Here is a 27,141-nt window from a genome sequence, read left to right as displayed (position 1 = left end):
TCACCTCATAACTGGCTTCATCGGTTACGGCCACTTTTCAGGGTGTTTCGGAGCCTCTAAAGTCCCCAAAATTAAGTTTAAATATTTTATTGCACCCCTCCAAGACGAAAACTTTAATATCTTCAAAACTAGCTGTGACCTTGTGATGCAACTTTACCGGAATACTTATCTAACCAACCAGAAGCTTCAAGGAGAGTTTCGCACCATTTCGTGCTCAAATGGAAACTTACTATAAATAGTAACCTCGCATAAATGCAAGGTTGAGACACCATTTTTCCCAACAGTCGGCCTAAGGTCGGGAAAATCAGTCTATCAGCCCTAATTGACAAGTATATAAACTACATTTTTCTCTCTCATTTGAGATGAGGAGGATATGTGTACAAAGCGTGGAAACTATACTCAAGCATTCAAGCATTCAAGCAATTGATCATTCCAAGTCTCCATTCAAGGCTAAGTGTTGCATTCAAGTCAAGGATTCAACCATTGAAGAGGAGATCACTTATTACATGCTACATACTACAACATACAACATCTAAACCTTTGCACATAAGGATACAAACATCCTTAGAACAAGGTATTAGTACTTGTTTTACATTACAGTCATTTACATTTACAGCACTTGCTCATTTCTTGGTTAATTCCAAAACCGGGGTTTGACCTAAAGGCAAACCCCTAATCCCTAACCCCCCAATCATCTTCACTTTTCTGTGTGTAGGTTGCAGGTACGCGGCTGAGATTGAAGATCTGGAATCCTTGTGCAGAGACGAACAGATCCCCCTTCGTTTCGCGGATTTTTCGGAGGACCGTGGCGCCGGGTGCCATCGTCTTGACAACTTTTTCTCAAATTTGTAGGACAGCGCCGTATCGACATTCTACTGCTAATTCCAGGTCCCCAGCTTCATCCTATAACCTAAACTCAGTTTATAAGTGAATCTTTATGACTTTCTATGCATCCTTAGCTTAATTTCCTTAATCAACATTCTTTACAAAAGAGGGTAGCTTTGCTTTCCAAACCCTTGAAATTCATTTAGCATCCAATCTTACATCATGTGGGATTGAATCTTATGAGTTTCAACCCCTCTTTTGAATGTAAAGTCTCTCCCCTAAGTGAAAAACCCATCGAATCCTAGCGAACCTCCCTTCTCTCTCCTCGGAGTTGGAAGAGGGGAGATCAACTAGGGTTTGACCGTGATTTTTCCGCTTTACACTTACAATAATAAACAAAATATTAGATATCAAAAAAATTCTATCGGCCTCTGTGCTAGTGTAGAGTGACCTTGTTGATGCCGGTGCACTGTCTTGCTTGAATAATGCTTTGTTGGTATGATGTCTTGCCAGTGTCATAGGATTGCAAGGTTTCCATCAATGACAAAACCTTCAATCACACACAATGTCTCATTGGAGTGTCCATATGCCAACACCGAGGACTCACTAACCCTCTGAGCTCCTTAGCTCTCCATATGATTTTATCTTTGTCTCTTTCAAGAGCTAAAATCTAGACTTCTAATAACAAAATTTGACTATCTATAGATGTGGTTAAAGAATTTATTCCATAAAAGCTATTTACAATGTCTACAATAGTATTTTGAACATATTTAATTCTTTTGTCTATACATGTTGTGAGTAAACTTGAATTGTAGCATACCTATTAAATATGTGTACATTCCCTCAAAGCATTATATATCATTTTCAGTTTGTTTGCTATCTGTACCTTATCTGATTCAATCAATTGATTAAAAGTGGCCCTCTTGGCCTGAGTAAACCAGTCCAAAGCATGTTGGTTAGAGATCTTCTACAGTGATTGAAATTCTTTTGAGATATGCTCAATCAACATCTTGAGCTTGTCGGATGGGCTTGATCCCTTATCAATTTGGCATTCCAAAACTAACTGGTGCAAGATTGAAATGGAATGCTCAATTATTTTTGTTTCCTCAGTCCCTTCCTTGATCAATTTTTGAGCTATAAGCATCATGAGTTTTATTGAACTCATCTCTGTTATGCTCTTTTTCTCAGCATTAGCAGTGGTAATTGTGAACAATGCAGTCATGGCTACCAATTCCCTACCAGATTCCTCTCCCTTTTTCTCGGATGATTGTGCAGAAACACTTATCTCAGTTTGAACTTCCTTTTCCTTCTCTCCTTCCTTATTTTTCTCTTCATCTTTCTCTTCCAGATTGTTTTCTCCTATATCATCTTCTTTTGCACCGATGGCAATCAATTATGTGGCCAACATAATTGGTTAGGTTCTAGGTTGGTACAAATATATGTAAGATCTCATTATAGATCATGTGTGGATATATGGGAATGAGAAAGGAGCGAATAATGTAATAATCATTTGTGTAGAGGAATTTTCTGATAATATGTAGAGTGAATTTGAAATGTCTATGAGTAGAGAAATAAGATTTTTTCTAGGTTTGCAGATTACTCAGACTGACAAAGGTATCTTTATCTGTCAAACTAAGTATCTAAGGGAATTGTTGAAGAAATTTGGTATGGAAAATTATAAACTTGTTAGTACTCCTATGGTTACAAGTGAAAAAATGTCAATTAAGGATGTATCCCCTTCAGTAAATTCTACAAGATATAAATCCATGATTGGTGGTTTGCTATATTTAACTCAAACTAGACCGGATATAATGAATGTAATCAGTATTGTATCAATATTTCAAAGTATTCCAAGAGAAAATCATGAAAGAGCAATAAAATGGATATCCTGGTATTTGCAAGGAACAACTGGATTTGGTTTATGGTACCCTAAAGATGATGAATTTACTTTATGTGCATATACAAATGCAAATTGGGTAGGTGATCTTGATGATTGGAAGAGCATATTCAGTGGAGCATTATTCCTTGGAAAGAAGTTGGTTTCATGGATAACTAAAAAGTAGTCATGCATTTATTTATCTACTACTGAAGCTGAATATGTTGCAGTCACAACCAATTGTACTTCTATGGATGAAGTAGACATTGAAGGATATACAAGTGATTTGTAATGATCTTGTAGTTATCCATCGTGATAACTTTGTAGCTATTGACATATAAAAAATCTGATATTTCACTCCAAGACTAAGCACATATCAATCAAGTATAACTTTTTCAAGGAAAAGGTGGAAGCAAAAGAAGTCAGATTTGTTTATATGAACACTAAAGAGCAGATAGAAAGCATCTTCACTAAACCTTTGTCCCAAGAATCATTTGAGTATTTGAGAGATAGATTGGGGGTTTCTACCCCTCCAGTAGAGAAATAATTGATGCATTTGTGCATCAGTTTGATATGCATTATCAAAGCTACCTTTTTCTCTGGATTGATGAATCAGTGCTACTACTCAGGGGGAGTAGTTAGCCTTGAGTTTTAGAGTTATTTATTTTGTTTGATTCTTTGACATTGATGTCAAAGGGGGAGGAATATATGTGAAAAACCATTGATTCACTACTTAGGGGGAGTTTGGTAGTATTTGGTCCTTTTGTTTCAATTTTGGTTCAGAGCTTCACTGCTATATCATTTCATGGGAGATTGTTGGCAGTCTTCCATTGGGGGAGACTTGTTTGGCATTTTCTTGGCACTTGGATGTTTTTCACATCTAGTGTTGTCTTCAATGCCAAAGGGGGAGGGAGATTGTTGGCCATATGATGGAATTGATAATGTGTTCTATTGATTTTTTGTCATTGATGTCAGCACTTGTTGTTTTGGTTGTTTACTGGCTTCTAGTAGGAGGATTGGATTAAGAAGATAATCAGTTGATTGCCTCTAGTATGATCTGGTTGATGGAATATGTTTGTATGGATGGTTCATATACTTCTGAAGTATGTTTTAGTTAGTTGGTATTAACTTGATGTTTTGATGCTATCTTAGGTTATAGTAAGCTTGCCTTATTGGTCCGGTAAGGGTTTCACCAATAGAGCTTTATTGAAAATCATTGATGTAATGCATAAGTGGTGTTGGTGTAGCCTATAGAAGGGATTTAGGATGCTGATGGTGATTGTATTTGTGCCTTGACTGATTGGTGTCATTGCTTTGGTGTGTGTGGATTTAATTTAGGTCCGGTGCTATCTAGGTTATGGACCGGTTTGTATGAAACGTGTTGGTGGATTATTTGATGCACTTCTGGTATGTTTCATTGATTGTGTGTTATTTGTTTGGCCTTAGGTTGATATGTATTATAATTTTATTTCAGGATTATGTAATGGGTCTATTGTATTATCATTTGTGTGGTCGACCTAATTGGTTAGGTCATGGGTTGGTAGAAATGTATGTAAGATCTCAGTGTAGATCAGGTAAGGATATATGGGAATAGGAAAGGAGTGAATAATGTAATAATAATTTGTGTAGAGGATTTGCTCGATCATAGGTGATCAAGTTGAGTTTATGTAAGAGGTTTTAGACCTCTGGTATTGAGCATAACTAGAACTGTAAGTTGGCATATTTCATACTATCACCAACAGTTCTTCTCTCTAGATTGTAGTCCAAATATCTTGAGGTGGTTGACATCTCTGTAGTCAGTGAGAATCCATTTTTATGATTAGTGTGCTCTGGGTAGTGTGCCTTCCTACATGTGCAGGCTCCTATTGTAATCATATACTTGATGCTGAAGTATCATCTGACTGTGGGTAGGGTTTCCCACTATGGTTTTTCCTCATTGAGGCTTTCCACATAAAACTCATGGTGTTATGTGTTATGGTTGCAATGCATGGTATTTATTCTTTGGTTTTCATTTATGCTTTAATGATTAATTAGTTATACCGATATAAGGTTTTAAGTGCTTTAATTCACATAATATTTTAACAACTGATACAACCCCCCCTGATTTTTTCACCGATTATCCTAACAATTGGTTACCAATTGTTGGAATCCAATAACACTAAGAGGGGGGGGGTGAATCTATGTTCTATTTGTAGACACCTAAAAATGGTCAACGCTTGCGGGGTCATACTTTAACATTTGCGCATTGCCTCATCTTAGGTTTTTTGCGTCACATTAACATTTCTCCTATGTTACACACTTGGTCTTTATCATTTGCGAACATCAAGTCATTCTTCTACATTCTTCAATCATCTCGTCCTCAAATTTGGTCTTGTCGACAACATTATCCAATCATGATTTTGATCGAACTTATCTTGTTGCATCAATGTGCATGCTAATTTGTCATCATTTTGGACATCGTCAATCCTAACTAGGGTTCTGTCCTCTTTTCAATCTTATCATCTGGCGATCGGTTTATCAATCTTGTCGTTTTACGATCGATTTGTCATCGATCGTTGTCATGTTCAATCTTGTCATTTGCGATCGATTTATCATTGATCGTGGTCATTTCCAATATTATCGTTTTGCAATATATTCTGTCATCGATCCTTGTCCTCTTCAATCATGTCAATTTGGATCAATTTGTCATTGTTCCTCGTCAATTGGCACATTTTCTTAATCAAATCATTTTGTCGCACTGGTCATTTATCAATTCAAAATCATGACATTAATTATCTTCAATCAAGACCTAATTGTCATTTTCGCATTTCTAATTCGTCTTCTAGGGTTTTATGATTTATTCATTTAACCTAATTTGCCATTTCTTCCTCTAGGATTACTAAATTATTTATTAATCCTAAGTTACAATTAAATCTTTATTTAGTTGGCTAATTATTCTTCCTCTTGTAAATTAATTAATAAATGACAAATTGTTAATTAATTTACCTAATTTCTTCTAATTCACTAAATTCTAATTTCCATCAATTTCTAATTCCTAATTGTCATCAATTTCAATTTTTCTAATTTTCTTAATTTCTTTTCCCTCCTTTTTCATCTCCTAATTCCATGGGAATGACATTTCAATTTGTCATAAATTGTCATAATTGATAATCAATCAATTTTGACATAGAATGTGTCATAATTTGTCATCAATTATCAATCAATCAAATTGTGCATGGAAAGTGCATAATTTGTCATAATTTGTCATATTGATTTGCAATTTCCATTTGAATTGCATCATGCTAATCTTGTCATTTATCCAATTCTTCTATAAATTGGATGATTTTAAATCAAAGCTAATCCTGAATCTTGAATCCGAATCCTTAATCAAACTATCAAACTTACGCTTCTAGTACTCTTTAGCTTTTCATCAATCTTGCTTTCAATTGTATGTGCACTTGTAGGTGAGATCCACAAATCCATTGAAGAGGAAAGAACAACAATGGAGCCGCATGGAAGGAGCATTCAATTCTGCATTTGGTTTGCATAATCTTTCATTTTGAATGCTTTGTTTTCATATCTCTATTGAGTGTGCTTAGGATTAGGTTCATTTGCAATGAGTGCTCTCATGATTGAGTTATCATGTCTTCTATTTTGACTGATCTACTTATCTTGTGATGATTCCTAATTTCTACGTTACATTAATTGGTGAACCCGACGTGAAGTACTAACCTACTGTGTTTTGGAGTGCTTCTAAGTTGATTTGCAGGTCAAAAACCCAAAAACAGGGCCGTGCAGTGCATTCTGGACACTTCTGCGCTTGTGTGAAGCATTCTGTGCCTGTGTTGAGCATCTTGCGCCTATGTATGCAACATTTTGCGCTTGTGTCAGACATCTTGCGCCTGTGTCATGAGTTCTGTGCTTGTGTAAAGTCCAGAACAGAGGTGAAAAATGACGTGTTTACTTGAAGTTTTTGATGTTTTTGCATTCTATTTTCTGTGTTTTGGATTTTGGTACTAATTATTTGTGTAGAATCTTGGCATATGCATGGCAAAGACCAAAAATCAAACTACTAACATGTTTTGTGCAGATTCGATGGTCAAAGACAACAATTCAAACCTCTAACTTGGGTTTTGCAGGTTGCCTTGGAAAAACAACCAAATTGTGTGCTTGAGATTTTTAATTAGGCACTTAGTGATTTATAAATAGGTGGGAATGAACATTTGCTTGCTTTGATTGTTAAGTGTGACATTGGAGTAGGAGAGTATGCTCTCATCCTTCTTAGGGTGATCAGAAATCCAGATCTTCTATACCATGCTTGTGTTGTTGATTGAGTGTCTCCATTAGAGGGCCTGCCTTCCCGACCACTTTGCTTTTGCAAGCAAGTGATAATCGTGAGAAGGGAATGACCCAAAGTGAGTACGGCTAGAATTCCTTGGCATTCTAACTCACTATAAAAAAATACCCGATGAGCGAAAGCTTTGAAGGAAGTGTTACGTGGGAATTGTAGTTACTTGGGAAGTGATGCCCCTTGAAACTCTTTCTCATATCAACATCTAAGTAGGGCCTTTTGGTCTAAATCATGCTTGCGTGACTACATTTGTTTGGTATCTTGATGGGCTTAATGTCTCAATCACACTTGCGTGACATCAAGGAGTAATGCTTAACAGAAATCCTTACTAAACACCTTGATTTTAGAGGCCAAAAAACCCTTCTAGTTGCTTGAGAAGGACAAATTCGGATACTTGGAAGAGATACTAAGTTCGCCATGTGGAGATTCCATGGGGACTGATGCTTGGCTACCCTAAGAAGTGAGTGCCATGGAGGGGAGCCCATGGGGTCAAGCATCTATGTATTCTCCTTGAATCCCATAATGAGTCTACCTCTCAAGTACCTAATGTCTTTGCCTACCATAAGAAATGTGAAATGAGCATGAGTGTCTTGAGTCTAAGTTGCAATATCTTGTATTCTTTGATTGTCAAAATTTGAATTGCATCCCATTTCAAAAAGCAAGATAAATTGATTCAAAACAAGGTTAAACATAAGAGACATTCATCCAACAAAAATTCAACAAGATTCAAAGATCATCTTCTTCAAACATGGTTATCCAACATTGTTCAAAAACTTGTCTCAACATTTATGTCACTTACATTTAGGTTCATCCTAGGTTGCATTTTGCAAAGTCATTGTCAAATATCAAGGTTAGGTTTCACCTAAGTCATGCTCCTTTTGCATATCAATAAGAGTCATCCACTTGCATGTGTCCTCTTGCATTAAAGTCATATCATTGTCATATATTTATATTTGCATACCCTAAGTCTCTTCACTAAGCTTAGGTCATTATCATATCATATTAGGGTCATTTGCATAGTAATTGTCCCTTAGCATATAGTGTCAAAATTAGGTCTTGTCATACTTGAGTAATCCAAATCTTTGATAAACCCTTAGTCATTGTTAAGAAGTTTAGACCTTATCAAATATTTTGTCCTTTTGTCATCAATATCATTTCGTCAAACCTAGCTTAGTATCCAAGCATATAGGGGAGACATTGTCATTTTGTCCTTTTGTCACTTGGTCCATTTGTCCTTTGAGGTCTAGACATCATTTCAATTTCCTAAGGGTCTCTTTTTAGATTTGCATTTCAAAAGTTTGTCAAAATCTTCAAAAACAACCAAAAACATAGATTGCATCTTCATTTATCTAGTTGGCATTTAGTTGCATATCATATACTGTCTTTGAAAAATTTCAAAAAAAAAAACATTTGCATAAGTGACATGCCTGTTGAGACAAGATCAAGATCTAAGAAGATGAGTGAACCAATGTATCAACCCATGGATAACATAGCAAATTCGCAGTTTCAAACTAGTCAGACAGTGTAAGTTGAAGGTTCATCAAACACATCTCTACCACCATATGGAACGGTTCAACTTGGACCACCACCATTATATGAACCAGTGTTTGTACCTATGAAACCAGGACATGGGAGTGTCCCACCTACTCCAAGAGGAAGTCCACCTTTCGATTGGAATCAACCAAACTTGTAACATGACATTCAAACTCAAATGTTATATGAAGAACAAACTTTTTCGCAAGGATTTGGTTCAGATCAAGGAATCCAACAAGAAGCGAATCCAAATGTCCAACCAGATTCTTCATCTGATTCTGACGCTTCTGATGATGTTGACGTGTTCTTTCAAGATCCAAAAATGACAAAAAAGATGGATAAGTTCTTGAACAAGGTCTTTAAGATGTTTCCACAAAAGTATCTTAACATGATGAGTAATGTGACCTCTTCAAGTGAACAAATCAATGTGCAAGAACAACAAGGTGCTAAGTTGTTAAGTTTCTCTCCGCATCCAAATGAAGAAAATGCACAACAAGCAACTCAACCTACCTTGATGAGCAAACGTGCTTCAAAGGCATTGAGAGTGACTATTCCTCAAAAGTCACCATTTGAGATGATAAATAATCCATTATTCAATACAAAGCCTGTAATACAAGATCAAATGAAGACCATGCAAATATCGACAATGGTTCCTCAACAAGAAGTGGTTTCTCACATGCATAAAATTGGATCAACATCTAAGATACAAGAAAGTTTCACAACTGGAATGCCTAATGTCAATAATGTCCAAAGCAATTCCATGATGCAACAAAGTTCTTATGTCCCATTGAGTTCAATATCTGTGCCAAACACTATTGCGACAAACCCTTCGATAATGGCGACACAAAGAGCTATGGATAATGGTTTGCACCAACAACAATTGTTGCAACAATTGAATAATATACAAAAAGTGCAATCGAAGGTACAAACAAGCAATGTACCACAACAACAAGTTCGCATTCGACAACAAATTGCAGCGCCTTTAGCACCATTACAAGTTAATGCAAACTTGCAACCATCAAAATGGGTTGGACAGACAACACAGCAAGTTAATGCAAGTGCTATACCCCATCCTAAGGAGAAGCAACGAAAACCATCTAAACAAAGTTTTTTACAAATGATGGGATATACACCGCGACAACAATTGGCACAAAGTCAACAAATTCCAATTCGTCAGCACCAACAACATGTGCCACAATATGTGCCACGACAAGAAAGTTATCATACTTCACAACCGCAATTGGTGCCTATGCAATATCAACAGCCTACTCAATTGCAATATCAACCTAGGCTCCAAGAAGCACAACAACAAGGTCAATATCAAGGCATAGCACAACCGCAACAACAAGAGATGAACCAAAAACTTTATATGTAGGAGACGCCAAAAATGACCATTGCAGAGTATCAACAACCGTTCAAAAATGTGATATATCAACAAAGTATACCAACTGGGATTAATGATGGACCTCTACAATCTGATACAATTGCGCAACAACTTGAGAAGTTACAACGAAAAGTTGACGCATTAGAAACTAAAGGAACAAAGAAGTTGTATACAGATCAAGATTTATGTCCTAATCCATTTGACAAGAGTGTATACATGCCTCCATTCCCTAAGCATTTTGAGGCACCCAACTTTGAGAAATATAGAGGGAATGGCAATCCAAAAGATCATATTCGAGCATTTTACATGGCATGCACAGAAGTAAGCTATGAGGAGACATATTTAATGCAATTATTTGCACGAAGTCTCACTAGACAAGCTATGGATTGGTATTCACATCTACCAAGAAATATAAAGACTTGGTCAGAACTGGCGCAAAAGTTTATATCTCATTTCGCGTTCAACATCGACAGTGATGTGACTATGTCGGATTTATGCAATACCAAACAAAAGAAGGTGAACCATTACTGACCTTTTTGCAATGATGGCAAAGCTTGTATAGTCGTTCTTCTCTTGATATACCTAAAGAACAACAAGTGAATCTGTTTATCCAAAATCTGGTCCCAAAAATGATGTATGAGCTAAAATTGAAAAGTCCTAGTACTATAGAAAAACTCATTAAGAAAGGAATGAGTATTGAAACAACTCTTGTAGCTAAAGGAATTATCAAGCTCAATAAGGACAATGACAACACAAATTATTCAGGGGACAGAAACAGATTTTGGTATAAGAACAAGAACGTCACTAATGATGGTGTTGTTGATGCGAGAGCGGTGAATGCAAATCAACCCCCATTCACAATTAAGAAATTGAGTGTTCCTAACATGTCAACTATGGAACAAAATCAAGCACCAAGGAGTAATGTTACTCAATAGCCGCAATATCAACAACATGCTCAACAGCCGCAATATTAGCAAAATGCTCAACAACAGCATGCGCAACAATATAATCAACAACAAGGCCAACAACAAAATCAACAACACAAACCCTTCCGATCGCGGGATGGGCCTCCTCGATAGTTTACGCCATTGGGAGAGCCTATTGAATCAGTAATGAAGCAATTAATACAAGAAAAATTTATCAAGCTACCAGATATTAAAGCAGAACTAGCGGTAAAGCCGCATTGGTGGAATGATAATGCGTATTGTGAGTATCATCGGTCCAAAGGACATAAAACTGCTTCATGTTTTCAACTAAAACATATGATTCAAGATTTATTGGAGCAAGGAGTAATTGAGATAGATCCACCCCACCCGACCTCTAACACTGATCATACTATTTTCAAAACTCCTTTGCTTGATCATGACAAGGGTAAAGCGTCTTCTTCCAACTCTGCTCAAACGACCAATTATGCAAATACCGGTTATTACAATGTTATTAATTGTTTTAATGCGTCAAATGAGTATGTTTCCACCTTGAGAATAAAAGGACAAGATCCTTCTTGCGCGGTCACCACTCGTCGATCCAAAATAGTCCTGAAAGGAGCTCCTGCCGCTCCTCCCAAACCAATTCCTGCAAGTCAGTATAATCTTTTGGATCATCTAGGAAAAACACCTACACAAATATCCATTCTAGAGTTGTTGAAAATGTCTCCCATGCATCGTGCAGTCCTAGATAAAGCTTTGACTGAGTCCACTGTCCCAACAGATATTGATGTTGACCAATTTCAAGCGCGGATTGGACATTTAGCCATTTCCCAAAGTGTCGCATTTTTTGATAGTGATATCTCACCTAATAAGCTTCCCCATAATGACCCTTTGCACCTAGAAGTCTTTGTCCATAATTGCAAAATCCGGCGAGTCTTGATAGATGGCGGAGAAGGTCTTAATATCCTCACCTTGAGAGTGGTCATTGGCCTCGGATATACAGAAAATGATATTGATGCTTCCAAAAGAATAACAATCAAAGCCTATGATGACACTGAGCACCCATCCAAAGGGATAATTACACTGCCTATCAGAGTTGGTCCCGTGACGGAAAACACTTTCCTACAAGTCCTAGACCTTGACCTCCCTTATAATATGATCCTTGGCCGTCCATGGATCCATGCCATGAAAGCGGTTCCATCTACTTATCATCAATGTCTAAAATATCCTTACAATGGAACTGAGATAACAATTCCAGGAGATCCTAATCCGTTCCAGTTCTATGCTACCCTAAAGGATACTCCTCAGCAGCAAGTCCCAGTCAATAGAGAGGCCAAATCAGACAGTTATGTGGATTCCAATGCATTGTTAGATGCTGTCAAAGGAAAACTGAAGATACAGGATCAAGGGTGTGGAGAATATTCAATGGACCAAACATTCCTCATCAGGAATTTGCCAATATCTCCAAAATCATATGGAAAACCGCATTTATTGCAAAAGGAACCCAAGGTCATTATTCAATATCAGCCTCCCACTACATTTGCAAGATGGGGATAACTTGACAAAGAAACTGTAGATGATGATGTCATAGATTGGCTCTATAAGGATCCAACTGAAACCCCACCTGTCAAGTTGCCAGTGGAATTGTATGGCAAAGGATTTACTATGCTGCAAAAGAAACGATATGATGGCTGCAGTGGCTTAGGCCTGAACAACAATGGAAGGCTAGAACCTGTCATACCTACAAGGCGACCCCCAACTTTAGGGTTAGGTTTTGTACCGTTATGAATTGGATCCACATCTACCAAAAGGTCCACGTGTCGAAAAGGGCGTGATTTGGACGATGAAATAACACCTGAGGATACCCGACCCGAGACTGATTCTAATGAATGGGAGTGGAGTTCTTTTTCTTCCGGCTCCTATGCCCTTGACAATATCTTCATTGACCCTGATAATTTGCCTATGGAGGACAAACATGAAATAACTCCTCTTCCTAAAACATGTCCTTATGCTTGGATAGAATCATTTTGGGATCCAAGCTCCAAATCCGACACAAGCAGTTCGGATAGTGACACCACAGACATTCACATTTTTACCATATCAGCCCTCTCTATCCTTACAATCGATGATGACATGCCCCTCATATATCCCCAACTTATCCAATATGACCAACAAGAACCGCTCACGTTGGACTATTTTCAAAATGATGAAGCAATTGCAGAGTTCCTGGGACTACGGGAAGGCATACCACAGGGCGATCATAAGGCAGGATTTGCTATTGACCTGGATTCAACGACATATTTTGGGGAGTCAACTCCCTCTTCTAGTCATGAAAAAGAAAAAGAAAAAGAAAAGGAAAAAAATCAAAAGAATATATCTTTGAGTGAAAACCGTAAGGCGCTCTCTGATCATACAAAAGTAAAAATAAAAGACGTACTTGTGGGTGAAAACCTTTCTGAGGCGCCCAAAGGTGGAAGAGTGGACGTACCCCTATCAATTTAGGACAAATCCACATTGCTAGTAGAGATGACCGACGAAATCAATTTGGGTACACCTAATAACCCTAAGGTCATTCACTTTGCTACCTCCTTGTCAAAACAAGAGAAGATTGATTTTATTAATTTCTTTCTAGAGAAAAAGATCAGCTTTGTGTGGTCCTATGCAGACATGCCTGGCCTCGATCCCAAGTTAGTCCTTCATCATTTGCCATTGAAAGTAGATGCTAAGCCCATCAAACAAAAGCTTAGAAAGATGCATCCTCAGGTGGCTCTTTTGGTCAAAGTGGAATTGAAAAAATTACTAGATGTGGGCTTCATCAGATCTATTGATTATGCAGACTGGATTTCAAATCTAGTACCAGTTAGCAAAGTAACTAGGGGCATCAGAATCTGCACAGATTTCAGGGACCTCAATAAAGCATGCCCTAAGGATGATTTTCCATTGCCAAACATAGACATCATAGTGGACATGATGGCTGGATATGAGATGCTTTCACTAATGGATGGTTTCTCCGGTTACAACCAAATCCGCATTGCACCTGAAGATCAACATAAGACCGCATTCACATGTGCTTGGGGCACCTATTGCTGGAATGTGATGCCCTTTGGTCTTAAAAATGCCGGTGCAACATATCAAAGAGCAATGACGACAATCTTTCATGATTTCATGCATACTTTGATGGAGGATTATGTGGATGACTTGTTATGCAAATCTGTTACCAGAGATAGTCATCTAGCCATCTTGGGCCCAATCTTTGACAGAATGGAGACCTACAAACTCAGGCTCAATCTAGTGTGTCTTTGGTGTTACAGCTGGCAAATTACTCGGATACATTGTTTCTCACCGAGGCATCGAGGTCGATCCCGCCAAGGTCAAAGCAATCATGGATATGCCTCCACCTTCCAACCTTTGGCAATTAAGAAGTTTGCAAGGAAAGCTCCAATCAATTTGCCACTTCATAGCTCAGTTGGCCGACAAATGTCATCCATTCCAGAATCTATTGCACAAAGGTGTCACTTTTAAATGGACTGAGCAATGCCAATCAGCCTTTCAAGCTCTCAAAGATTATTTGCTGTCACCACCTATTCTAATGCCTCCTATCGATGGCAAACCATTTTTATTGTATATCTCTGCAACTGAAACAGCATTAGGAGTTCTCTTGGCTCAACAAGATGAGAGCGGCAAAGAAAGAGCTATTTATTATATCAGCCGGACACTAGTAGGTTATGAGCTAAATTACTCAACTATTGAAAGGGCATGCTTAGCAGTGGTATTTGCAACACAAAAGCTCCGACATTATATGCCAAGCCACCAAACATTGTTGGTTGCAAAAATTGATCCCTTAAAATATTTGCTTAGCCGTGCAGCTTTGACAGGTCGCCTAGCAAAATGGGTCATGATTCTCAGTGAATTTGACATTGAGTATATGGAGCGAAAGGTGATAAAAGGACAAATTATAGCAGATCAACTTGCAGACACTCCTATTTCTGACGATCATCCCATGTTGACCGATTTTCCAGATGAATCATTTTTTGCTCTCACACCATCTAATGAATGGAAGTTATACTTTGATGGATCCCATACCAAGTTCGGGTCCGGAGCTGGTATTCTGTTTGTCACCCCTCAAGGTGACGCTATTCCAAAGTCCTACAGAATAACTTTCCATTGTACCAATAACATTGCAAAGTATGAAGCACTGGTCACAGGACTCCGAGTAGCAGTCCACTGGAACATCAAGCATTTGCAAGTCTATGGAGATTCTCAATTAGTCATCCGACAAGTCAACGATGACTACGAAACAAAAGATGAAAAGCTTATTCCTTATAAGCACATGGTAGATTTCTTCAAGACAAAATTCACAGCTATCCATTTCAGTCAAGTGCCAAGAATGCAAAACAAGTCGGCAGATGTGATGGCTACAATCGCTTCCATGTTGAATATGCCTCATAATATGGACAAGTGTGAATTCTTGGTCGAACAATTGTTGGTTCCCTCTTTTGACATTCCGACAGCGGATGTGATGTGCATTCTTGTTGGTCCCAACTCCCCATGGTACAATGACGTATATGAGTACTTGAAATCCCAGACCTTACCACCTAACCTTTCCGCTAACCAACGCCGAGCCTTTATTCGACAAACAACCAAATATGTCATCATCGCCGACACCCTTTACCGCCGTTCTTTTGACCATACCCTCCTCAGGTGTTTGGATTCTGACGAAGCACAAACGACTTTACATGAGGTTCACGATGGTATATGTGGGGGCCATTTCAATGGTCTTAGCTTAGCCAAAAATTTGATTCGTGCTGGGTATTATTGGCCCACTTTGGAAAAGGATGTTCATGATTTTGTTAAAAAGTGCTACAAGTGCTAGATCCATGGAAATTATATTCATGCACCAGCTCAAGAGCTTCATTCTGTTATATCTCCATGGCCCTTTTCTCAGTGGGGTTTGGATCTTATCGGCAAGATTCAGCCAACATCTGCAAATGGACACAAGTTCATTATTACAGCTACAGAATATTTTACAAAATGGATTGAAGCCATCCCCATGACCTATATCACTGGTGTCCAAATTTCAAAATTCTTGCTAAATTATATCATATGCAGATATGGGGTTCCCCTTGCCATAGTCATAGATAATGGTCGATCCTTCAAGAGTAAAGATGTTAAAGAGCTTTGTGAAAAATTTCATATTCAACACCGTTTTTCTAGCCCATACTATCCATAGGGTAACGGTCAAGCTGAAGCGTCAAATAAAACCATTATCAAGATCTTGAAGAAAGTTGTCAATGACGCTGGTTGAGATTGGCACGTACAGTTAAATCCAGCACTATGGGCCTATCGTACTTCTGTCTGCACACCTATTGGCGCAACACCTTATTCTTTGGTGTATGGTGCGGAAGCCATTTTGCCCTTGGAAGTGGAGATTCCTTCCTTGCGAGTTTCTTTGCAACACCTGATTGATGATGAGACACACAGAGTCTCTCGGCTGCATCAGCTTGAGATGTTAGATGAGAAGTGTCAAACAGCTCTGACACATTTGCAAGCATACCAAAACCGTCTCCGTCGCTCTTATAATAAGAAGGTCAAAGGGCGACACTTCGAAGTGGGAGACCTGGTTTTAAAGGCAAATCCCAAGAATGCACAGTCTACTGACGTCATCAAGGGCAAGTTTGAACCTAATTGGGCTGGGCCTTTCATAGTAACTGCAGCCTATGGCTCGGGGGCATATCAGCTTGTGACTCCAGAAGGTGAACCTCTGTCTGATCCTATTAATAGCATGCATCTTCGCAAGTACTGGGCATAGTTTTCTGTCAGATATTTCTTCAAATATGATCCTGAAAAAATACAAAAAAATGAAAAAAGCAAAAAAGAGAAAAAATGATTCGCCCTCTAGTGAAAACCTGGCAAACAAGCGCTTTGGGCAAGTACCATGGTGAAAACCTGGCAATCAGGCACTATGAGTAATGAGATTATTGCTTCGCCATCTATCATGACTTCTAGCTATGTTCTTTCTCGGCTGGTTTATCATGCTTATCTTCGTCTCGACCAAATGTTTTATTCCAGGCTCGTTATTGGTCAACATCATTGTCTTACATACCCCGGTTCTTTGTCCATATGTTTTGGTCCCGGTCTCTGTATGTCTTTCCAATGAACATTGGGTGCGTTCCCTTGTCATGATCAATCACTGGAACTTTTGCATTTAAAAATGTCCTGAAAAAAGTCTTAAAAATTGAAAAATATCTTGAAAAAAGTCTTAAAAATTGAAAAATGTCCTGAAAAAAGTCTTAAAAATTTGAAAAATGATCCTGAAAAAAGTCTTAAATATTGAAAAATGTCCTGAAAAAAGTCTTAAAAATTGAAAAATGATCCTGAAAAAAGTCTTAAAAATTGAAAAATGTCCTGAAAAAATTCATAAAAATCAAAAAATGTCCTGAAAAAAGTCTTAAAAATTGAAAAATGTCCTGAAATAAGATAATAAAAATTCAAATAATGTCCTGAAATAATCCAAAAAAAAATAAAAAATCACATAAAGTCCTGAAAAAAATGAACAACAAAAAAAAATAAAATTGTAAAACTCCAAATCCAAAAAACAAACATTTTGCAAATAATTATCCCTCTGTGCATAGACAGATCACTAAGTATACATCCAATGACTCGCAATCCAACATTGTGCTTTAATGAAATCACGCTTAAACAGATGAACTTTTTCAATCAAACCAGACATTCAAACTGATCAGAATTGTCTTATCAATCGAACATTAGCATCACTATCAGTCATCCTTGGCTAATATCATGGGTCTTATATAGGGTGTGGTATACTCGAAACCAGACTGTGTCCTGTCTTAGACGGGGTACCGCATTTCCTGAAACCAGACAGCATGATCATCTTATCCGCACTTTCAACTTTTGACAATGAAGATTAAGATGTTTGTCTGATTTGCTTGAATTTGTGCATCTTATCTTTTTATTGATTTATCTTTGGCTTCGATCATGTTCCTATGTTGCTCAATGATGTCACTCAGTGATTTAGAGTGACCGAGATGGCTCATGATCCCTTTCTTTTTGATTGTGATTGTTACTTGTCTATGATGTGTCTGTCTTTCGCAAAAAGGGTTGCATTTCAGCTCTGGCCTTCAATGCCATGATGCTACACATCCATTTTGCCATATCAAATAAAGGTTCTCACCTACTTCTGTGCATTAGTGAAAGCAAGTTTTTCTTCATCTCTAACTGTCCTCTGTCTAATTTCTTCTTACTAACATTTCTTCCGTCAGTCTTGGCGATCTGTTCGAACCTATCATTTTCTGTCATTCTTATCGATCAATTGGCCTCTTTTATAGATGTTTCCGACCAGTTCCTCGAGGGGGCATGCATATGTCATTATCATTGTCTGGGGCATTTTCATTATTGTTCTTTGAAACAACGCTTAAAATCGCATTGTCTCAAAGAGGGGCAAAATGTAGACACCTAAAAATGGTCAACGCTTGCGGGGTCATACTTTAACATTTGCGCATTGCCTCATCTTAGGTTTTTTGCGTCACATTAACATTTCTCCTATGTTACACACTTGGTCTTTATCATTTGCGAACATCAAGTCATTCTTCTACATTCTTCAATCATCTCGTCCTCAAATTTGGTCTTGTCGACAACATTATCCAATCATGATTTTGATCGAACTTATCTTGTTGCATCAATGTGCATGCTAATTTGTCATCATTTTGGACATCGTCAATCCTAATTAGGGTTTTGTCCTCTTTTCAATCTTATCATCTGGCGATCGGTTTATCAATCTTGTCGTTTTACGATCGATTTGTCATCGATCGTTGTCATGTTCGATCTTGTCATTTGCGATCGATTTATCATTGATCGTGGTCATTTCCAATATTATCGTTTTGCAATATATTCTGTCATCGATCCTTGTCCTCTTCAATCATGTCAATTTGGATCAATTTGTCATTGTTCCTCGTCAATTGGCGCATTTTCTTAATCAAATCATTTTGTCACACTGGTCATTTATCAATTCAAAATCATGACATTAATTATCTTCAATCAAGACCTAATTGTCATTTTCGCATTTCTAATTCGTCTTCTAGGGTTTTATGATTTATTCATTTAACCTAATTTTCCATTTCTTCCTCTAGGATTACTAAATTATTTATTAATCCTAAGTTACAATTAAATCTTTATTTAGTTGGCTAATTATTCTTCCTCTTGTAAATTAATTAATAAATGACAAATTGTTAATTAATTTACCTAATTTCTTCTAATTCACTAAATTCTAATTTCCATCAATTTCTAATTCCTAATTGTCATCAATTTCAATTTTTCTAATTTTCTTAATTTCTTAATTTCTTTTCCCTCCTTTTTCATCTCCTAATTCCATGGGAATGACATTTCAATTTGTCATAAATTGTCATAATTGATAATCAATCAATTTTGACATAGAATGTGTCATAATTTGTCATCAATTATCAATCAATCAAATTGTGCATGGAAAGTGCATAATTTGTCATAATTTGTCATATTGATTTGCAATTTCTATTTGAATTGCATCATGCTAATCTTGTCATTTATCCAATTCTTCTATAAATTGGATGATTTTCAATCAAAGCTAATCCCGAATCTTGAATCCGAATCCTTAATCAAACTATCAAACTTACGCTTCTAGTACTCTTGAGCTTTTCATCAATCTTGCTTTCAATTGTATGTGCACTTGTAGGTAAGATCCACAAATCCATTGAAGAGGAAAGAACAACAATGGAGCCACATGGAAGGAGCATTCAATTCTGCATTTGGTTTGAATAATCTTTCATTTTGAATGCTTTGTTTTCATATCTCTATTGAGTGTGCTTAGGATTAGGTTCATTTGCAATGAGTGCTCTCATGATTGAGTTATCATGTCTTGTGTTTTGATTGATCTACCTATCTTGTGATGATTCCTAATTTCTACGCTACACTATTATAATGTAATATTTTAGCCTTATCAAAACATTCATTCATCAACCGGTAAACATATATACAAGTAACTAAAACCAATAATGCAATCACATAAATGAATACCATAACACAGAGAGTTTATACATGGAAAACTTTAATGAGGAAAAACCACGATGGGATTTGGGACCCACAATATCTGCTCACTAGCCATATGAAGAGATATTACATATAATAGGAGCCTGCACATGCATGAAGGCACAAAGAGTCTCACTAACTACAATCACTTTCTGATACAAAACAATAAAATTGAACTCATATAATGCATCTTCTATGCCTAATTGAGTTCTGATTAAGGCTCTGAATGTTTCAGTTCTTAAACCCTAAACCCTTGTCAGAATAACCTACACCTTATGAGTACCTTAGAAATCATCTATAGATTATTACAGAATATTTCTTTCGCTTAAAATGATCTTGCATGCATAAACTTCACATATCAGATCTAATCTCCAAAAATGTTATTTCTTAAATGACCTAATATACTGACTTATATACCCTTACAAACATTTATGCCATATGTTGGCTTACACACAAAATGATAACACATGTAAGCTCATTACAAAAACATATGAATTATAAAATTCTTTTCCGCTATACTATCCTTTGTAGGATCTCCAAGTGATGTTGGCTTCTCATACCAGTACCTAGTTTGTTGGTTACCATGAAATCCTTTATGCTGGTAAAGTGTCTGCCGGTGTTGGTGAACCAAAATATGTGGCCAATGTTGCCATAAATTAGAACATAAGAAACCAAATGAGTGTCAATTGCCAACACTTAATGTTTATTAGCAACTTATCTTCTCTCAATCTTTGCAAAACTTGTCTCACATGCAACAAATGTTCCTCTTTTGTCTTACTAAAAACCAAAATATCATCAAAGTACACAATAAAAAACTTACCCAAAAATTTCTTCAATACCTCATTCATCAATTTCATGAAAGTGCTTGATGTATTAGGCCTGGTCCAAAAGGAATCACCAACCATTCATACAGTCCTTCATTTGTCTTGAATTTTGTTTTCCACTCATCTCCTTCTTTGATTTTGATTTGATGGTATCCACTCTTCAAGCCTATCTTTTTATAATACCTAGCTCCACTCAAACAATCCATTATGTCATCCATCCTAGGAAAAGGGAATCAGTACTCCACTATGATCTTGTTTATTTCTCTGGAATCAGTACACATCCTCCATTCTCCATTCTTCTTAGGTGCTAACACTGCTAGAACTACACAAGTAATCAAACTCTCTTAAATCAAACCCTTCCTCAACAACTCTTGCACTTATCTATTCAAATCTTCCTTCTTTGTCGGTGTCATCTGATGTGCTTCTTTCTTAGGAAAACTAGCCCCATGAATCAAGTCCATGCAATGACTAATAGTTCTCACAAGGGGCAATCTATTAGGTACATTATCTGAAATGATGTCTCCATACTTTGTCATCAACTCTTTTATCTCCTCTGGTGGTTCTTCTTCAAGCTCTAAATCTTCTATCTTCTTAGGAATTAAGGAAAAGCACATATTCTCATGTCTCATCCCATCCAGGAACTTCCTTCCATCAACTAGACAAATTTTGGCATTAGTACAAACTTCGCTCTTCAGAGGCTCCTCCAAAGGAAACAAGATCTGTTTCTCCCCATTAACCACAATAGTATATATATTCCTTCTTCCATCATGCATCACTTGTCTATTATACTACCAAGGTAACAAGATATGACATACATCCATAGGCATAATAGCACACAAAATTTCATCATGATAAGCTCAAGTCTTCAATTTTACCAAACATTGTTCACTTACTAATACATTATGCTCATCTTGAATCCATGCTATTTGATAGGGCTTAGGTTTTTCAACCTCTCCAAATTCAACTTAGTCACCATTTCCTCCAAAATAAGGTTAAATGTACTATTACTATCAATTATAACTTTACAACACTTACCAACTACTTTGCATTTTATCTTGAACAAACTCTTCATCTGCAAGGGCTCTTGCTCTCCTCCGGTATGATAGAATTCTCTCCACATCATCACAAACTCTCCATCCTCTCATCTAGTACCTGATTCAATAGGTTCTTCTTCTTCCAAGACTTCTTTTCACGGTTCTCTATCTTTTTGAATTCAAAGGCGCAATGTCCTTCTCCTCCGCATTTAAAATAGGTTCATTTAAACACACTCTTTTCTTGTCTTTTGTCTTCCTTTCCATAACCCTCATTTTGGTAACCTTCATTTTCTTTCTTCCTGTAAAAAAAATTTTCATCTCTTCAGTACAAACTACCATCTCGGATAACTTCCTTATCTTTATTCTAATTAGCACAGGTTCTCTAGTATAGGATCTTCCTCCCTAAAATCTTCCACCTTTACCTTGCTACTTCTGCTCATGTATTTTATTCAACTTCTCTTTCACCTTCAAGGCATATTGATAAGATTCTTCAACAGTCTGCAACTTGATCAAACTGAGTTCATCTTATAGCGACATTTACAATCCATTCAAATATCGAGCAACTTGTTCAACCTCATCATTGATATGTCTGAATATAATGTTTATCTTGTAGAATGCTTTGATATACTCCTTAAGACTAGTTTCCTTTTTCTTTAGGTTCTACAACTTCCAAAACAAATTCACTTGGTAGTCGATAGGCAAGAACTTAGATTTCAACTTACTAACCATCCGCTCCTATGATTTGATCTTTTCTTTACTTCTTCTCCATCGATCTACCTGCAAATGTTCCCACCAAAGGGACACATGACCTTTCAACCTAGTATAGGTATATTTCACCTTCCATTCTTCCATGGCATTCTCAAAATCAAAATACTTTTCCATCTTCAAGATCAAATCCATCAATTCATATGAATCCAACTTGCCATCATAATCTGGTGGGGTAAAATCTGGTTTGTTGTTCACTCTACTTAAAACCCTCAAGAACCTCTCTTCTTCCAAATCGATCACTGGTTGATTTGTGACTACTTATCTCGCCTCAAATTATCCTTCACCATCACTCACATCTTCAATATGTCAACCTTATCTCTTGGCTGTTTCAATAGCTTCTAATCAAGCTGCGATTTCTCTCAACATTTCCATGTGCTCCACCACCTCTAGCATTTCTTCACACCATCTTCATGCAAGTCCTCTGCACCTATAGGTTGGATCCTCAATTTTGTCACCCAACAAAAAAATCTTACATGACTTCACAATCTCCAAAACAAAATCTCACTCTAATACCACTTGGTTCAGTCATGGTTAGGAGGGTCCTCAAGGAGAACAATCTGGACCCTGCACTAGATAAAACACAATGGTAAAAATACAATGTGATGGAGGCAATGAAGAATCATATTTATTATATCAAAGAAACTTATTAAAAACTACTGGAAACATGCGAGCTCACAATATTCGACTCACAAGCCTGAGTACAAAAAATATGTGTCATGCAATATTCAGCTCAAGTAGTAATGTGAGCCAACTCCTGAACTCCTAATCTTTAGGTATATTTTCTATCTTCTTAAACTTTATTTTATATTCTTAATTACATTGATTTATAAGATTAAGGATGATCCACATAGGCCCAAGATGAAACAAGTGTTGATGATTCAAGATGAAACATGTAAAACAACAAGGTCAGCCTCCGCCAAAGAGATCCTTCTAGAGAATCCAAAGGATGAAGTGTGGACCATAGGGAAGCTTGGCCACATGCCAAGGAATACTAGAAACAATGAACTGAAGCTCTGCAAGCTATGAAAGAGATCCTCAAGATTCTTTCATGCACTATATTTGACATAATAATGAATTGATTTAGTAATTATTACTTATATATTTTTATTTTATTTTATGATGAAATGAATATGGAATGATCACATATGTGTGCTATTAATGAACTTATTTTGTAGTTATGATCTTTTTGGATTTGAAGATTTTGATAGTATTAGGAAAATAATTGTTGTGTACATGTTTGAAACTTGAGTTGTGTTTTGTTGTCATTGATGTCAACCTATTAAGAAAGAAAAATTTAAATAGAAGTGTAAAAATTAGCTACGAGCCAGTCATTCAATACCCCTCCAAGCTATGGAATCTTATATGTGGATACATAGGCTATGATGGTTTCATTTTATTGTACAAGAAATAAATGGTAGATAGTTTGCCAAGGATAGTAGATGTTGGCAATTGACAGTCATCTGGAAATGGTTTATGGCATTATGGGTTGTCATTGATGGCAACTCATCATTCCAAGGTTAATGGTTTCATTGTTTGGTTTACGACATGCATTACCTAACTAGTATTGGTATTCACATTGCTTTACACTAGCACCAACATTCGATTCATCCCAGCTAAGTCTTTATCCCGGTAATGTATCCTGATTTTGGTAATGTGTATATAGAACTCGGCTAAGTAAGTTTTTTGATCCTGATTACTGTTGGCATTATTGGCATTAAGTTGTCATTGATGTCAACCAATTTAGCCAAGTCACCAGTAAGTAATAAATGGTGACCGGTACAAGAAGAGCAAGATAGAAGGAAGGATACCGGTAAATATGACTTGTGTCATCTACCTGTAAAGAAGGCTTGTCGGTAAGGCACAAACTGGGATGAAGGTTGTTTGTTTAGAAGGCCTAACAACTGGTGAATAGAACAAAGAGGATGTTTGATGGTCATACCGGTAAGATAAACTAAACTGGTAGTCAACCTTGGTTGACAAAGTATGTCAAACCGACATAGGAATCCAAGCATAGGTGGTTGTTGACAACCATGATAATTGGATTCCAGGTGGAGGTATTACATAGGTCGGTGGAGTGTGCATCGATGTAACAAATATATAAGAAGGTCAGCTTTTATGAGGAACCTACAAGTCATAGAGGATGCCGGAGGATTGTGGCTCAAGGAAGAAAAGCTGGCAAAGCAACTAAACTAATCCTGCAAGAAGATTTGATCTTTGTACATGTTTTGGTGAGGGAAACAACAAAGCCATTAATGGAGAATGATAGAGAAAAGCAGAAAAGCATGGTGCAAACCTCCAAATTTAGAAAACGCATATTGGAATGTGATGCTTTGCTAGTGATTGATTGATGTCATGAAAATCTTATCCCCAGAAAAGTAGATCTCAAATTAGATTTCGATTGACTTGGAGAAGGTAAAACCTAACATGATAGTGATTGAATGCATTCTTGGCAGGAATCTATGATTATAAAGAGATGAGCTCAAAATAGAAACAATTGATGCTTCAAGAGAAGAAGAAGAATGAAGAGAGATTGAGCAAAGAGAAGGATCATCTCCCTCAGAATTTATTCTAAGAAAGTTGCAGAGTGAGTTAACAAGCAAACCAATGAGAGGGTTTAACTGGCACTGATAGAGTACTAGTATAACTGTAGTAGGTCCAACAATTGAGAAAACTGGTGAGGTATTATTGATCAGGAAGTCATCTAAGTGTAAGATAGTGTGTTGTGAGTTTGTGTGAGAGAGAGAGAGAGAGAAGAGAGGCCAAGAATTGGAGAGAGTAATCTCATAACTGGTAGTGTGAGATCTAGTAAAGAAGAGAAGACTGTCAACTGACGGTAACCTATTTTATCAAGAGTTGTAGAACTCATTTAAAACAAGAAACTATAATTGTACCAAAATTGTATTTCAATATACATCACCAAGTTGGAGCTTGGTGTAGGAGTTGGTGCTCCTTGGGTTGGTGCCCTAAATCAGAAAGGGGTTGGTGTCCTAAATCTTTGTAATTCAATGTTTCACTTGTGAGGCTGGATTGGAACAGTAGTCTCCAGCAACATTTCTCACCAAGGTTTTTCCCATATTGGGTTTTCCTCATACATCTGGTGTTGTGGGTTGCAACTATGTGTTTGCCTTCTTTTCTTTCCTCATTTGCTTTACTAGTTTGATTATTTAGTGCTTCAGATAACAACCAGTATTTGAAGGTTTCTTTAAAAGGGAAAAGAATTTAGGAACCATTGATTCACCCCCCCTCTCAGTGGTACATTTTGTTCAACAATTGATATCAGAGCCTAGGTTCCCAGTTATTTATGAACCTTGGGTAGATTCTGGACTTAGAACACAGTGGCAAGAAATGAGTTTGCTTCCTCAAAAGCCCCCATGTTTGATGGATCCAACTATGCATTCTACAGTACAAGAATGGAGACCTATATTTCCTCCCTTGGTTTTGATGTGTGGATGTCTATCAAGAATGGGTATGATGTTCCTAGTGTTCCTCCCACTAATCCAGATGCTAAGAAGGAGTATGAGAAAAATGCAAATGCCAAACATGCTATCTTGAGTGGGTTGTCTGTTAATGAGTTTGTGAAAGTCATGCATTGTGCATCTGCCAAGGAGACTTGGGATAAAATGCAGAGGTTATTTGAAGGAGATGCAAAATTCAAAGAGGCCAAGTTGCCAACACCAAGGGGCCAACTTGAAGGCATAAAGATGAAGGATGATGAAAAGATTGCTGAATACCTTCACAAATTGGATGAAACTCTGAATACCTTCAAAGGTCTTGGGGAAGAAATTGCAGATGAGATCCCTGTCAAAAAGGTACTTAGGTTTCTTACACCTAAGTATGATACAAAGGTTTTTGTCATAGAAGAGGCCAAGGATATGAAGATATTTACAATGGATGAGCTATTTGGCTCACTAACAACCTACAAAATGAGAACAACCGGTGATGTATCCTTAAGAAAAGAGGCAACATTCAACTCCACCCAAGAAGGGAAAAGGAGTAGCTACTCATAAAGGATCCAGTGAAGACTTTGATGCAAAGGTAGAAAAATCTGTTAGAAAACTCAAAAGGGGATCCAACAAGTATAAAGGAAAGCTACCACTCAAATGTTTCAACTGTGGTAAAGTTGGACGCTTTGCTGCAAAATGTCCTTATAATGAAACTGGTGGAGATGAGTCAAGAGGTTTTAGCAGACCCACTAGTGAAGATAAAGAAAGAAATGTCCACTGACAAGGAAGAAGAGGCTATTAGAAGAAGAACAACCTCTATACTATTGAGGATGATACGACAAATGAAGAAAGTGCATCAGAAGATGGCTACCATGAGAATGATAGAAAAGATAATCTCTTTATGACACTTGATGAATCAGTTGGTGATGATGAGGAAGAAGAGGATATTGAGGGTGAAGTGGATTTAGAAGGATAGATTATAAGTTCTCTTGAGGAGATGAGTAAAATAGGAAGAGAACTCAAGAAGGTCAAGCTTGCTACAGTAGATGAACAAGGTCTCTTAAAGCAATCCCTAGATGAGTCCAGTCAAGTTATATCTGAACTGAAACTGCAACTAGAA

Source organism: Cryptomeria japonica, chromosome 3 (genome assembly GCF_030272615.1).
Source record: "Cryptomeria japonica chromosome 3, Sugi_1.0, whole genome shotgun sequence".
Taxonomy (NCBI): Eukaryota; Viridiplantae; Streptophyta; class Pinopsida; order Cupressales; family Cupressaceae; genus Cryptomeria; species Cryptomeria japonica.
This window is presented reverse-complemented; position numbering follows the sequence as displayed.